This window comes from Asparagus officinalis, chromosome 2, assembly GCF_001876935.1.
Source record: "Asparagus officinalis chromosome 2, Aspof.V1, whole genome shotgun sequence".
NCBI classification, from domain to species: Eukaryota; Viridiplantae; Streptophyta; class Magnoliopsida; order Asparagales; family Asparagaceae; genus Asparagus; species Asparagus officinalis.
This window is the reverse complement of record NC_033795.1, coordinates 25,365,056-25,378,194: the sequence shown is the minus strand read 5'-3', so window position 1 is coordinate 25,378,194 and position 13,139 is coordinate 25,365,056. Positions and strand designations below refer to the sequence as shown.

The window sequence follows — 13,139 nt, the reverse complement described above, 5'->3', positions numbered from 1 at the left end:
TTGATTGATGAGGCGGTATGCTCCGTTCGAATAGACTGATTCTATTACGAAGGGCCCTTCCCATTTAGGATTGAACTTCCCTTTGGTTTTGTGTGTCATCACCATGGGTCGTCTGTTGGCCAACACTAGATCGCCTTTCTTGAAGATCCGTTCCTTAACCTTTTTGTTGTAGGCTTTGGAAATACGGGCTTGATACAACTCTATTTGTTGTTGAGCTTGAAGTCGCTTGTCGTCTAAGGCTTCAAGTTCTTGCAGACGTCGTTGATGCTTTTCTTCTTCTGTTAGTCCAGTTGTGATAGCGACTCTCAGAGAAGGAATCTGAATTTCCAATGGTAGTACCGCCTCGCAGCCATATACCAAAGAGAATGGCGTAGCTCTTGTGGAGGTCCTTACTGTAGTACGGTAAGCCCAAAGACATTCACCCAGTCTTTCATCCCAATCGCGCCGGCTTTTAGAAACAAACTTTTTGAGAAGCTTCACTATGGTTTTATTGAAGGCTTCTGCAAGACCATTTGCTGGCGGATAATAAGCCGTAGATGCAACACTTTGGATTCTGAATCTGTCACAGAATCTCTGGAACCCAAAGCTGACGAATTGTGTCCCGTTGTCGTGAACTATTCGCCTCGGGACTCCAAAACGGTAGACGACGTGATGTTTGATAAACTTGATCACGTTTGAAGTCTTGACTTCTTTCAACGGGATTGCCTCCGCCCATTTGGAGAAATAATCGGTCACGGCTAGAATGAACCGGTGTCCCTTGGATGTCGGAGGGGAAATCGGTCCGACGATATCCATACCCCACATTTCGAATGGCCAAGTCGCTGATGTGGGGTGTAAATTTCCTGGCGCCTGGTGGATGAAATCCCCATGAATTTGGCACGCGTGACAACGTTTAGCATAGTCAACCGCGTCTGAAAACATCTTCGGCCAATAATAGCCGATGCGTCGGAGGCGATCTCCTAACTTAGCTCCAGGCTGATGAGCTCCGCACATTCCGCCGTGAGCTTCCTTGAGGGCCTCTTTTGCTTCTTTCCGGGAGAGACATCGAAGCAAAACTCCATCATGCGATTTACGATACAGGACTTGAGAGACTGCGTCGTAATAGAATCGGAGGGCCTTTCGTTTGATAGAGGCCGCTTCCTTAGGATCATCGGGTAGAATTCCATATACGGCATAGTCGATGTACGGGAATCGCCAATCCCTGGATTCAAACTCCATAGAAGTTGTACAGACTTCTTCTGACGGTGTCTCGTCTAGGTTTTCTTCTGTAGGAATTTTAGAAAAATATAATTTCCGTCCCGCGACTGGAATCGTTGTTTCAGTCTTCGGTGGCAACGCTAATGAGGTTGCCAAGGAGGCTAGAGCATCTGCGTAAGCATTCTGAGCTCGTGGCACGTATTCGATAAAGAAGCCCTCGAACTTTTGAGCCTGCTCTAGCACTGCAAAGTAATACGGGATCAAATCCTCATGACGTGCTTCATATTCTCCTCGAACTTGATTAACGATGAGCTGAGAGTCACCGTAAGCTTCAAGATGCTGAATACCAAGTTCTTCAGCAAATTGCATGCCTAATAGCAGAGCGTTATACTCGGCTACGTTGTTGGTGCAAGGTTCGATTAAGGAAAATCCCCTTGGGATTACATGGCCGTTTGGAGAGATTAGCACTACTCCTACTCCCGCGGTGATTGCTCCATGAGGATTTGCTCTGGATGCACCGTCGAAGAATAACTTCCACACTTGCGTAGCTTCTTGGGTAGCGCAAGCTTCAGCAACCTCGTCAGGTAATTCCTCATACAATTTAGACGTTCCCGATACTGGATGATCGGCTAAGAAGTCTGCCAGTGCTTGACCCTTGACCGCCTTTTGGGGCATGAACTGCATGTCGTACTGTGACAAGAGAATGGCCCATTTTGCAAGCCGGCAATTCAGAGATGATGGTTTCGTCATCAGTACTCTCAAAGGATTTACTTTGGAAATGACGTGAATTGTCTGTCCAACTAGGTAATGTCGCATCTTTTGAATTGCGAATACCAAAGCGAGACATTCTTTTTCGACCGGATTGTACCGATGTTCGGCTCCCATCATAGTCCGGCTCAGGTAATAGATGGCTTGTTCTTGACCCTGATCGTTGTTCTGGGCCAACAAAGCTCCAAGGGAATGATCCATGGCTCTCACATATAACAGGAATGGTTTTCCTGATATCGGGGCCACGAGAACTGGCGGTTGAGTAAGATATTTCTTAATCTCATCGAATGCTCTTTGGCACTCTCCATCCCAAACAAAGGATACTCCTTTCTTCATGAGTTTAGAGAAAGGTTGGCAACGCCCTGAAAGATTTGAGATGAATCTTCGAATGTAGGCCAGTCTGCCCTGCAAACCTCTGAGCTCTTTGAGATTCTTCGGAGGTGGCATGTCTTGGATGGCACGCACTTTTTCTGGGTCAAGAGAGATTCCTTTGGATGTAACAATAAATCCCAGGAATTTTCCACTTGAAACTCCGAGAAATGATTTTGTCGGATTCATCTTCAGCTGATGTGCTCGCATGATTTCGAACATGGTCTTCAGATCTGCAAGATGATCGTCTCTGCATTGGCTCTTTACCGCTATGTCATCAACGTAGCACTCGATTTTCTTCCGGAGGTGTTCGTGAAAGATCGTGTTCATTGCACGCTGATAAGTTGCACCTGCATTCTTCAGGCCGAAGGGCATCACTGTGTAGCAATATACCCCCAGTGGTGTTCTAAAGGCAGTGTGCTTCTCGTCGTCCGGGTGCATCTTGATCTGATTGTACCCAGAGAATCCGTCCATGAAAGACATCCGTTCATACCCGCAGGTGTTGTCGATCATAACATCCGTGATAGGAAGTGGGAATTCGTCCTTTGGACAGGCGGCATTAAGATCGCGGAAATCGATGCATATCCGGACTTTACCATTCTTCTTAGGAACTGGAACAATGTTGGCTACCCAATCTGGGTGTTGTTCTTCCCTCACAAAACCTGAGTCTATAAGCTTTTTAACTTCTGACTCGATTGATTCCATGATCTCTGGACGAAACCTACGTTGTTGTTGTTTAACGGGTTTTGCGTCCGGATCAATGTTGAGACGGTGCACGGCAACCTTCGGGTCAAGGCCAGGCATATCTTCATAGTTCCAAGCGAAGACATCTATATATTCTCGGATGAGAGATATAAGGTCTTCCTTCTCGGTGGATGATAGGTCTTCGGCTATAAAGATGGGCTTGGGGTCAGACTCATCTCCCATGTTGACTTGGATCACTTTATCTTCAGTGGGTGGTTCACGTTGTTCGAAACGCATATCCCACAGGATATTGAGACGCTTGATCCAAGGATCATCAGTCGATTCCAATAATTCCTCGTCACCCCCTGCGTCTTCGTCTGGATGACTTGTTGAAACCATGTTCACAGTCAAGTTTTTAAAGAAGGGTCCAATACTGACGTCGGACTCGTATGACGATATTCCAGATGACTGGTCATGACGTAAGTAATTACTGATTTCGTTTTCCGAGACGGGGGGAGGTGTGACGTAACCCACGCCCCTTCCGGTTTTTTGATAATAATCCGGAGGTTTTCCTTCAGGAGTGAGAGACATCCGGATCGGTGTTCGTCTTCCCTTCCCGAAGTTCAGGCCCTGTTTCTCATTAAAATTATACCCCATTCGTTTCATTAAGTATTTAGAATTGGGTTCATGGTAATGGAATTGGGGGACCCCATCGTCTTCTTCCGAACTTTCACGTTGGAGTGGTTCGGATTTGACTTTACCAAAACAGATCGGCTTCTGCCCTCTCCTTTTGGATGGGACTTTGAAGAAAGCCTTCTGTGCGTCCTCCACTTCTTCATCCGAAGCGAAAGATGACTGGATTGGTAAGGTGAGTGACGCCTCGGTGCACAGTACGTGCCATGGGTTGGTACCTGCACTAGAATCATTCTCTATTTGTTTATTGTTAAGAGAGACATCAGACAAGTACGCTAAAATGAAATCTTCATTAATGCACCACTCGCCCCCACTCGGTACATCATTATTACTCTCACCCTGACCCATTACATCAAAGTTTAACTCCCAAGGACAATCTTCATCGGGGTCTGGCTCGATGTCAGCTTCATTACCGCTGTCCACATCTTCTTTCTCTTGGGATTCCAAATAGAAGACGGAGTCGGTGTGGAAGTTTTCTACTCCTCGGAAGGGGTATTTCTCTGCGATCAAGGTTCTGACTTCGCCCTTGTCATTGGCGTACTTCATAACCTGATGCAAAGTAGATGGGACAATGCGGTTTGCATGTATCCATGGTCGTCCTAGCAAAAGGTTGTAGGACGTGTCCGCATCTATGATGTAGCATGCTACCTCAGACTTGAGATCTCCGATCTGGCATCTGAGTTTAATCTTTCCCAGGGGTCGGGTACTGTTTGCATTGAACCCGAAGATTGTAGTCTGGGTGGTGTGCAGCCGGTGCATGGGAATCCCTAGGACCTGCATGACCCTGTAGGGCATGATGCTGAGTGCTGAGCCCGGGTCAACTTGAACACGACTGATTTCGGAGGATCCGATATATCCTGTGTAGTACAGTGGTCGGTCATGTTCATGTTTGACCTGCATGTCTTCTTGCGTGAACGATATGCAGGGTAGACTCCTCGCCGCTTGCAGACATTGTAGACACGTTTGATCATCAGAGGCTTCGGGAGCCGGGGTGACTTGGGTGATGAAGCTCTCTGTATTCTTCAGGGCTTCAATCAGAGCTTCCTTGGTAGTTTTGGATAACCTTAGGAGCTCATATAAAGTAATCCTGGCCGGTATGTTGGCCAGCTGCGCCATGACGTTGAATTGGAAGGGAGCGCTCGACTCTCCAGTTTCCTGGTGGAGATTTCTGTGGAATCGGAGCTCCTTCTGTTTTCCTTTGTCTACTGGCTTTTTCGGAACAGAACCCCCAGCGTCTTGGGGCTGTTCCACGACCTCTGGAGCGTTCTGGCCATAATCTCTCAGGTAAGCTTTTCCTGACCGAGTGCCAGGATTGCCTTCTGGGTATGCCGCTAGAACAATCCTCTCCTCTTCTGAATCAGTAAGAGGCTTGAGGTGGTCATCATCTTCAGTAATGGAGGGGCTAATCATGTTGGAAGACTTAGCCTTGCCTCCCTTCTTTTTGGACGGGGTGTTCGTCCATTGTTGATCTCCCAGCAGATCAGGATGGACCCACATGATTTCCCCTTTTGGGGTAGTGAGGGGCACCAACCCCCTGTCCTTCTGACTATGCAAGTCAGCATTCTTCAGACGTATTTCTCCCTTGCGAATGGGGACGACGCCGTCCGTCGTTACTACCGGGGGAAAATCACCAAATTGGACCGCTATCATATTAGTAGATACGGTCTTCTGCTCTGGCTTCAGTGTGAGCACATTAGCGTTCACCAGATTCTGTAAGATGTCTTTGAAGACATAGCACTTTTTGGTAGGATGTCCAAGGAATCTGTGATAACGACAATAGCTGGGGTCATCTACTTTCCCTGCTTCATCCGGCTTCCTGACCTCAGGCAATTGCAGCTTGTTGTTCTTTCGAAGCAATTGGAATAATGTATCCACGTGCTCCTCTTTGAACGAATACTGCTTGGGCGCTCTTTGCTGATTTGGCGCTTTGCCCTGCTTGTTCGGCGGTGGAACTCGCGTGTAGTCGGCCGCCAAGGTCTCCTTCCCCTTAGACCGTTGGGCGTTGTTCTGGTTGCGTTGCTGATTTTGCTGCTGCGGCTTGGGTTGTGGCATTTCTTCGGCTTTGACCCGTGCCACTATTTCTTCAGCTTGTTCTCCTTGTGAGACTAGTTGTCTCCAGGAGCGACATTCTGCCACCCCCATTTGAGCAAGGAGCTGGGTCTGCAGGTTGTGCCTGCAAGTTTCAACCAGAGTTGATTGGGTCATACCTGAGGGGCATCGCAATGCCATGCTGCGGAATCTCTCCACATAGGTTTTGATGGACTCTCCTTTCCTTTGCTTAGTGGCAAGAAGAGTTGGGACCGAGACCTCCGTGTCGTCCTCAAAGAATCTGGCCAAGAATAGCCTTTCCAGGTCTACCCATTTCTGAATAGATCCGGCAGGCAATTTCATGAACCATTCGAAGGCGACACCCTTAAGGGTACCGATGAACAGCCTGGTCAGGATGGCGTCGTTTGCTACTACATCCCCAGTTTGGGACTTGAAGTAGTAAATGTGCTGATTTGGCGATCCTGTACCATCGAACGGTTGTAAGGTAGGGGCCTTAAACTTCGGTGGGTAGGGAGCTGTATCCCACTCAGCAGGGTAAGGCCGCACAACTCCCTCTTCCCGGAGCTCGCTTCGGTTGGCGATTGCGTTAAGGCGAGCCTCCAGCTCATCCACTTTAGTAGATTGAGGGTGCAGTTCTTTCTCCATCTCCTTCTCACCTTCAGAAGAGGATCCCAGGTTGTGAGTCTCACGATCTGAATGTTCGTGCACTTTTTGTTTTCCCTTTGAAGTTGTTCTCCGGGAAGATTCAGGTTTGTGGCCTTTTTCAGCAAGAAGCTGAGCCAGCATATCCTTTAATTGGAGAAGTGTCTCTTGTTGCGCCTGGAGCATGACATGATGTTCGTCCACTCTTTTGGCGATGTCTTCGTGATTCCCTGACATGTAAGCGGAGACCTCGCGTGCTCCAACAGAGCTTGACGATTGAGATTCAGCTATTGCTGAATGTTCTTCACTTGTTGTAATGCCTTTGGCTAACTTTTGATAGTCAACCGGGCGAATAGCTCCTGTTCGAGTCCGAGTATTCTGATATACTCCTTCGAACTGGTCACAAATTTCTCTGACAGTCGAGTGATGACTCTCTTGTGACTCATCGGAATCAGTAGGCAAGGCTTTCCCTCGGCCGATCATGTTGATAGTGACCTGAGGGTATTCCGCTTCAACTGTCTTCTTTTTGTTGCGGCGTTGTCGTTTGGCAGGTCTAACGACATTCGTCAACCTGTCGAATACAGACTGCCGAGGTGTTGTTGCACAACAAGGGCATTCTGACAAGACTGCCGAGATAAGCCTCTCACATTGACATGGGTGAGCTGTTTGTGCTGCTGATTTTCCTCTCGACAACAATTCCCGAAGATCAGGAACTTGGGAGGAAACTTTCCCCGGACTTGGAGGTGGAGTTGGAACCCCCTGCCCTTGGGTAGGTGAGATTGGTTCTTGTCGAACGTGAATTTTAAAGCCACGCTGACTTTTTTGAACCTGACGGACCTCTTGAAGATCGCGTTCTTGAGAAGTAACGCGAGGGTCGCGTTTGAAAACACTAGGCCGAGGCCTGCGTTTAAATGATGAACCTGACCTCTGAGGGTCAAGTTTTGGTTGAACGCGCCCCTGAGGGTCGCGTTTGGTTGGTGAAACAGACTCCTGAGAGTCATGCTTCGTTTGAACGCGCACCTGAGGGTCGCGTTTAATTTGTGAAACAGACTCCTGAGAGTCATGTTCAATTGGAACGCGCCTATGAGGGTCGCGTTTGGTTTTGGCAGCTCCATTCTGAGGGCTGCGTTTTGAGTGAACAACGCGCCACTCAGGGTCGCGTTTGAGCTGTATCAGCCTAGGCTGATAGTTGGGCTCATTACCACGCAGTGAGCGTTCTTCTTTGGGGACGCCAAGTTCGGTTGGATCTTTAGAAACGCGATCTTCGCGTTGGGCCAACAATCGGCTTTCTCGTAAGTGTGCTCGTCGGATGGATCTTCTCCGTCGGCGAGCGGCGTTCTTTTTGGCTTGTTTCAAAGCCTTAGCAGCAACGTCGTTGACGTTTATGGAACTCGTCTCTTCCAGAGGCCGTTTGTGGCCCGAAGCACGCTGTGCTGACGCGGACGTGGGCTTTTCAGCCAGCAGAGCCAATTTGAGTTCCTGGCCGAAGGAGAGGGCTTTCTTCGGCTCTTCAACAACAGAATTGATCTCCTTGGAGATCTTGCGGACACCATGCTTAGCCTTGGGGCTAAGCGATCCAGAGGATAGGGCTTCCTCGTATTTCGCCTGATCAAACTCTACGACGAGAGTTTCTACAGTCGTTCCCAAGAGGTGGACGTCGGACTGAGCCACCACTTCATCGTCGGAAAAGCTAGTCCCCAGCGGAGTCGCCATCTTTTGTTTGTTGGAAAAATTGTAAAGAAGAGAATAAAGAAAATGTGACTTTGATTCCTTTGATCTCGGTTACAACTTGATTACAAAAGAGAGGAAAACGAATTTGATTTTCCCCTTTGTTTAAAACTGGGTTCTTCTTGGCAGCGATGGAGTGCTTCCTTCGATTGATTGCGTCGAACTTGCTCTCCGTTGACGATCCGACCGTCTTTATCTCGTGGGAACGATGAACTTTCGTGGAAAGTTTTATGAATAACTCTGAATGAGTTTAAGAACTCTGAACGAGTTTGAACTCTGTGAATAGAGTTGTTGGAACCGAAAATTCGGTTAATAATCAAGCTGTTTTTCTGTTGTTGAAGGATTCTCTCAGATTTGATTTTCTGAGGTTGGTTCAAAAATCCTATCTCCAAGGATTTCGTTGCTGTTGTTGCCGAATCTCCAAACCTGAGTGGTTTTGATGATAAAGAATCCAACCCTTGATCTGATTATCAAAAATCCGATCCTTTAACTCTGTCGAGTTTGTTTTAGAACTGAAAATCTCCAACCTGTATGGTTTAGATCTTTTGAATCCAACCTGTGTGGTTCAGATGCCAAAAATCCAACCCGTTGCTCTGTTGGGTTCGTTGAGCTTTTATAGGGGGATAAGAGGTTGTAACTGACCCCTATATCCGCTCCTACGTGGGCGAAAATCCCTCAGAACGTGGGATAAACGGTTTTGGAACCGTTCGACTTATGTTTGAATAAGTCAAACGCCCATTCTGGCGTTTAGAACTCAACTTCGTGTTCTTTGAATTGAGACGCGAAGTTGGGTGTTAGCTGAACACCATTGAACGCGAGGGTCGCTCACGTTTGGCTTGTGCATTGACGACGCGAGGGTCGCCTTCATTTCCAACTTGGTGACGCGGGGATGACATCCGCGTTTCAGAAGGAGCCATTTGACTTGTAACTTCTTCTGTAGAGCGTTGCAAGGACCGTTGTTCAGTAATCCTGGCTTTAGCTGTTGTGGGGTGTGAAAGCCGTCAGATTGTAACTTTCACTGTAGATTGTGAAGACTGCTGAATAGAGTTTTCATCCGTCGTCGGAAGTGTCGTTGAATTGTAACTCTTCTCGATCTATGTGAAAAGCCCTCCATTCGCAACATTCGTTCACCGACCCGATAACTATTTGATTGTAGCTTTCGTTGTAGGAGCTAGACGGGAATCAACATCCATAGTGTCTTAAAGATGAATATTTGCCCACAGCTCTCTACCAAGCAACTCACCAACTGAGTCCAACCTTTTATTTCTGAAATCATCCCACTGCTCATCAGCATCTCCAATAGTTGCTAATAATACTATTCATGCTGTTGTCGCAGCCATCAAGATCAATCATCTCAGAAGTGAGGTCGCGTTTGTGGCAATTGTGGAGTTGCGGATGCAGTGATTGGGAAGTCGTCTGATTGTGACCTCCGTTGTCGGAGCTTGTTTGAATAAGCTATCTATTGTGATTTTTAGACAGCCTACAGAACCCCCTCCAAAGTTTTCGAAAGTTCGTAGTTCAATAGTATTTAGTTTTGCATGCATTATGTCCCTTGAGTGGAATTCCCTTATTAATTCATTTCATGCTCACTCTCTGTCACATTTTCTGAAATTCCCTTATTTTGTTCTTAAAACTTAACTTTGAACATCTTAGCTACAATTTAGGATTTTCTTCCCATTTTGATATTTGGCTCCTATTACTTCTTTATGATGAGTGGAATTCCTAGAATACATGTCTAGCTGTAGTTAACACTTGCATCTCTGTTAGCTTGGTTGTTTCAGATTCAGTTTGTTTCAATGGTTGCTTGTGAGCTTGTTACTGAGTATGTTTGTTTCAGATTTAGTTTATTTTCGGCTGCTTCTTTGCGGCTGCTTGCTTCCGGCTGCTTGCTTGCGACCTTGGTTAAAGAGGATGAGATGCTATTAAGCAGCAGAAAGGTTTTGTTTTAATTTTTACAGCTGGCTTGAGCTTACATGGGGGTATTGTTGCTTGTGTTATTTGGTCAATCTTTCTTGTTTGCGGCTGCTTGCTTGTGTTCTTGGGTCCAACTTGCTTGTGTCTGGACATGTTTTGTTTAATTTTTGTTAAAGGGGCCTGAAACAAACTGAATCTGCACCTTGTATGTTATACAATTGTATTTGTTTTTTTTATGGGCGGTAAGCTCACCAAAGTTCTTATATTCACCATTTATTATTTTGATAATCCTAAAACTTGTTTGTTACAACCATGGATTTCAAATTTTAAAATTTGTAATGCTACAATTTGAGTTTAAAACAAATAAGAATTTACAAATTATAGCATTTCAAATCCCAAAATATTGATGAAACAAACATGGTTTTAGGAATCCCAACCCATAACAAAAAACCAATGGATTTCAAATCCCCTGTTGAAATCCATATCCTAAACTTATAGGATTTGAAATAAACACCCCCTAACAATATTAGCTGCTAGATAGGAATATTCTCTACTTTTTTTTTAACTTGTTCTTGGTTGTGATCTGTGGGCCTACTTCTCAATCTTCGCCTGCTCTTAGTTTCTCCCCTATAAATAGGACCTCTATCACCATTACTCTCCTTATTAGAAACAACCTTCCTTACAAATTAAAATAACTATATTTCTCTCTACTCGCTCTCCTTCTCTAGCATGAGGGCTCGCATCATAATAGGCCTATGCCTCGTTTTAACGCTGACATCAACGAACCTTGCGCCGTGGCCCTTATCACTCTTCTTCTTCCTTTCTCTCCTCCTCCGACATTTGCTAAAATCTTGGCTCGTGCCGGGTGGCTCCGCATGGAGCAAGGCCCGTAACTCCGCGCACGCCACTGCTCCCGGGCCATCAGGCTGGCCCATTTTGGGCTCCATACCCATCATGGGCCCATTAGCCCACCGAAAACTGGCCTCCCTCGCAAACTCGCACAAAGCCAACCGTCTCATGTCGCTCAGCCTGGGCGCAACCCCCGTGGTCATAAGCAGCCATCCCGAAACGGCCAAGCAAATCCTGTCCGGCCCATCATTCTCCGACAGGCCGTGGCGCCGCTCCAGCCGCATCGCCGCGACGAGCCATGTTCTTCCCCCCGAGGAGATCGCGGCGGTCCAGAAACCTTCCGGCGATCGGCCGCCGAAGAGATCGACACAGGTGTCGAGAGATGGAGGGAGGGGGGTAGGTCGTCCTGAGGGACGTCCTGAAGAGAGGGTCGTTGGAGGGTGCTGTGGAGAGCGCGTTCGGGGGTTCGCTCGGCGAGGGGGAGAAGGGAGAGGTCTACGGGATGGTGAGAGAAGGGTACGAGTTGATAGGGAGGCTCGACTTGGGGGATCATTTCGGTGTGGGGGGCATTTTGGACTTTTATGGTGTGGGGAGGAGGTGTGAGGGTTTGGCCGCCAGGGTTAGGGTCCTTTTCGGTAGGGTCGTGGAGGAGAGGAGGAGAGGGGGTGAGTTGGCAGGAGACGATTTTCTTAGCGTTCTGCTTGGTTTGCCGACGGATGAGGGGTTAAGTGATTCGGATGTTATTGCAGTCCTTTGGGTGAGTACGTCATAATTGATCCCCCCCTCAAAACATATGTACGTACATGTAGTAGCTAGTGTATGTACATGTGTAAAGGGGACTTAATAAAGTATTTGAGGGTCTTCTCAAAGGGACAAAGACCACGAATTTTAACAGAAATAATGATAGAGACACACCATCAATCACACTCCCAATCACATCACCTCTCGCGCTACAGTGCAAGGGACACATGATATTTTAATTTTAAAATCTCATGTGAGCCCCGTGTACTGTAGCAAGAGAGGTGGTGTGGTTAGAAATATGGTAGAGGGTGTGCCTCTAGAGCCTCTCTTTAACAGAAGCGCGCAGACTAAAATTAATATCGATCCACTTTATAGGTGTGAGTCATCCGACAAAGATATCTCCAGCTACTTAATTTGTTGGAAAGATATTTGGTAATGAGTGGCTCGCTTTGACAAACCTAGTATCTATCTCATGCATGGGGTCAAGGGAAGTCCCAAGTAGGGTCAAAAAATAGCTAGACCTAATTAAGCAATATGACCTTCTCACTTCGTCAAGCACTTATCATTTTTTTGTTTTCCTAATCCTTCTTCTTGACTCATCTATACGCTACATGCACCTACAGAGTCATGCCCGTAGATCTACTCATTTCCATACGCTAAAAAACTCACGCATACGTACTAAAACTGTTTACTAGTTAAGTCAGAGAATCACAGTCCTTTTCTTCCATCCAAAAGGATGTTTCTTTTGCTTGTGCACCCACAAATTAAGCATTGAACTTTATCTCTTCGATCTGTTACCATTGCTCCTTATTAGTTACTATAATAACAAAATTTATCTTTCTTTTTTTTTTTTGGCTAACTTTTAATGCATTAACGTAATCATCACATTTAATTTATATAGATTTTCCCACCAATTCGCTTATATACTGAGGCTCCTTCGTCGTGATTCATTAATAGGAGATGATATTCAGAGCGACAGACGTAGTCGCCATCCTCCTGGAGTGGATCATGGCCCGTTTAGTCCTACACCAGGATATCCAAGACCAAGCCCAACAAGAACTCTCAACCATCGTGGCGACCCATTAACGACTCCGACATCCCAAACCTTCCGTATCTCCAAGAGATCGCTCAAGGAGCGGCAACCTCGAAATGCCACCCGCGGGCCCGGCCTGCTCTCGTGGGCCCGCCTGGCCGGCCACGACCGGCACGTGGGAAATACTTTGTCCCGCGGGGACCACCGCCATGGTTAATATGTGGGCCATCACTCATGATGGGTCCATTTGGAAGGACCCGTGGGCCTTTAGGCCCGAAAGATTCCTCGAGGAGGATGTGAGCGTAATGGGCTCGGACGCAAGGCTTGCTCCGTTTGGGTCGGGGCGCAGGGCCTGCCCGGGCCGGGCCTTGGGCCTCGCCACCGTTCATCTTTGGCTCGCTCGATTTCTCCAAGAATATAATTGGGCTGCAGCCCAACTAGTCCAGTTGTCGGAGTGCCTCCGGTTGTCGAT

At 47.1% G+C, this 13,139-nt stretch overlaps 1 pseudogene; it reads left to right on the top strand.

Annotated features, from left to right (window-relative positions):
• The window catches only part of LOC109830965, a 9,745-nt pseudogene continuing 7,333 nt past the window's right edge, over positions 10,728-13,139 (top strand).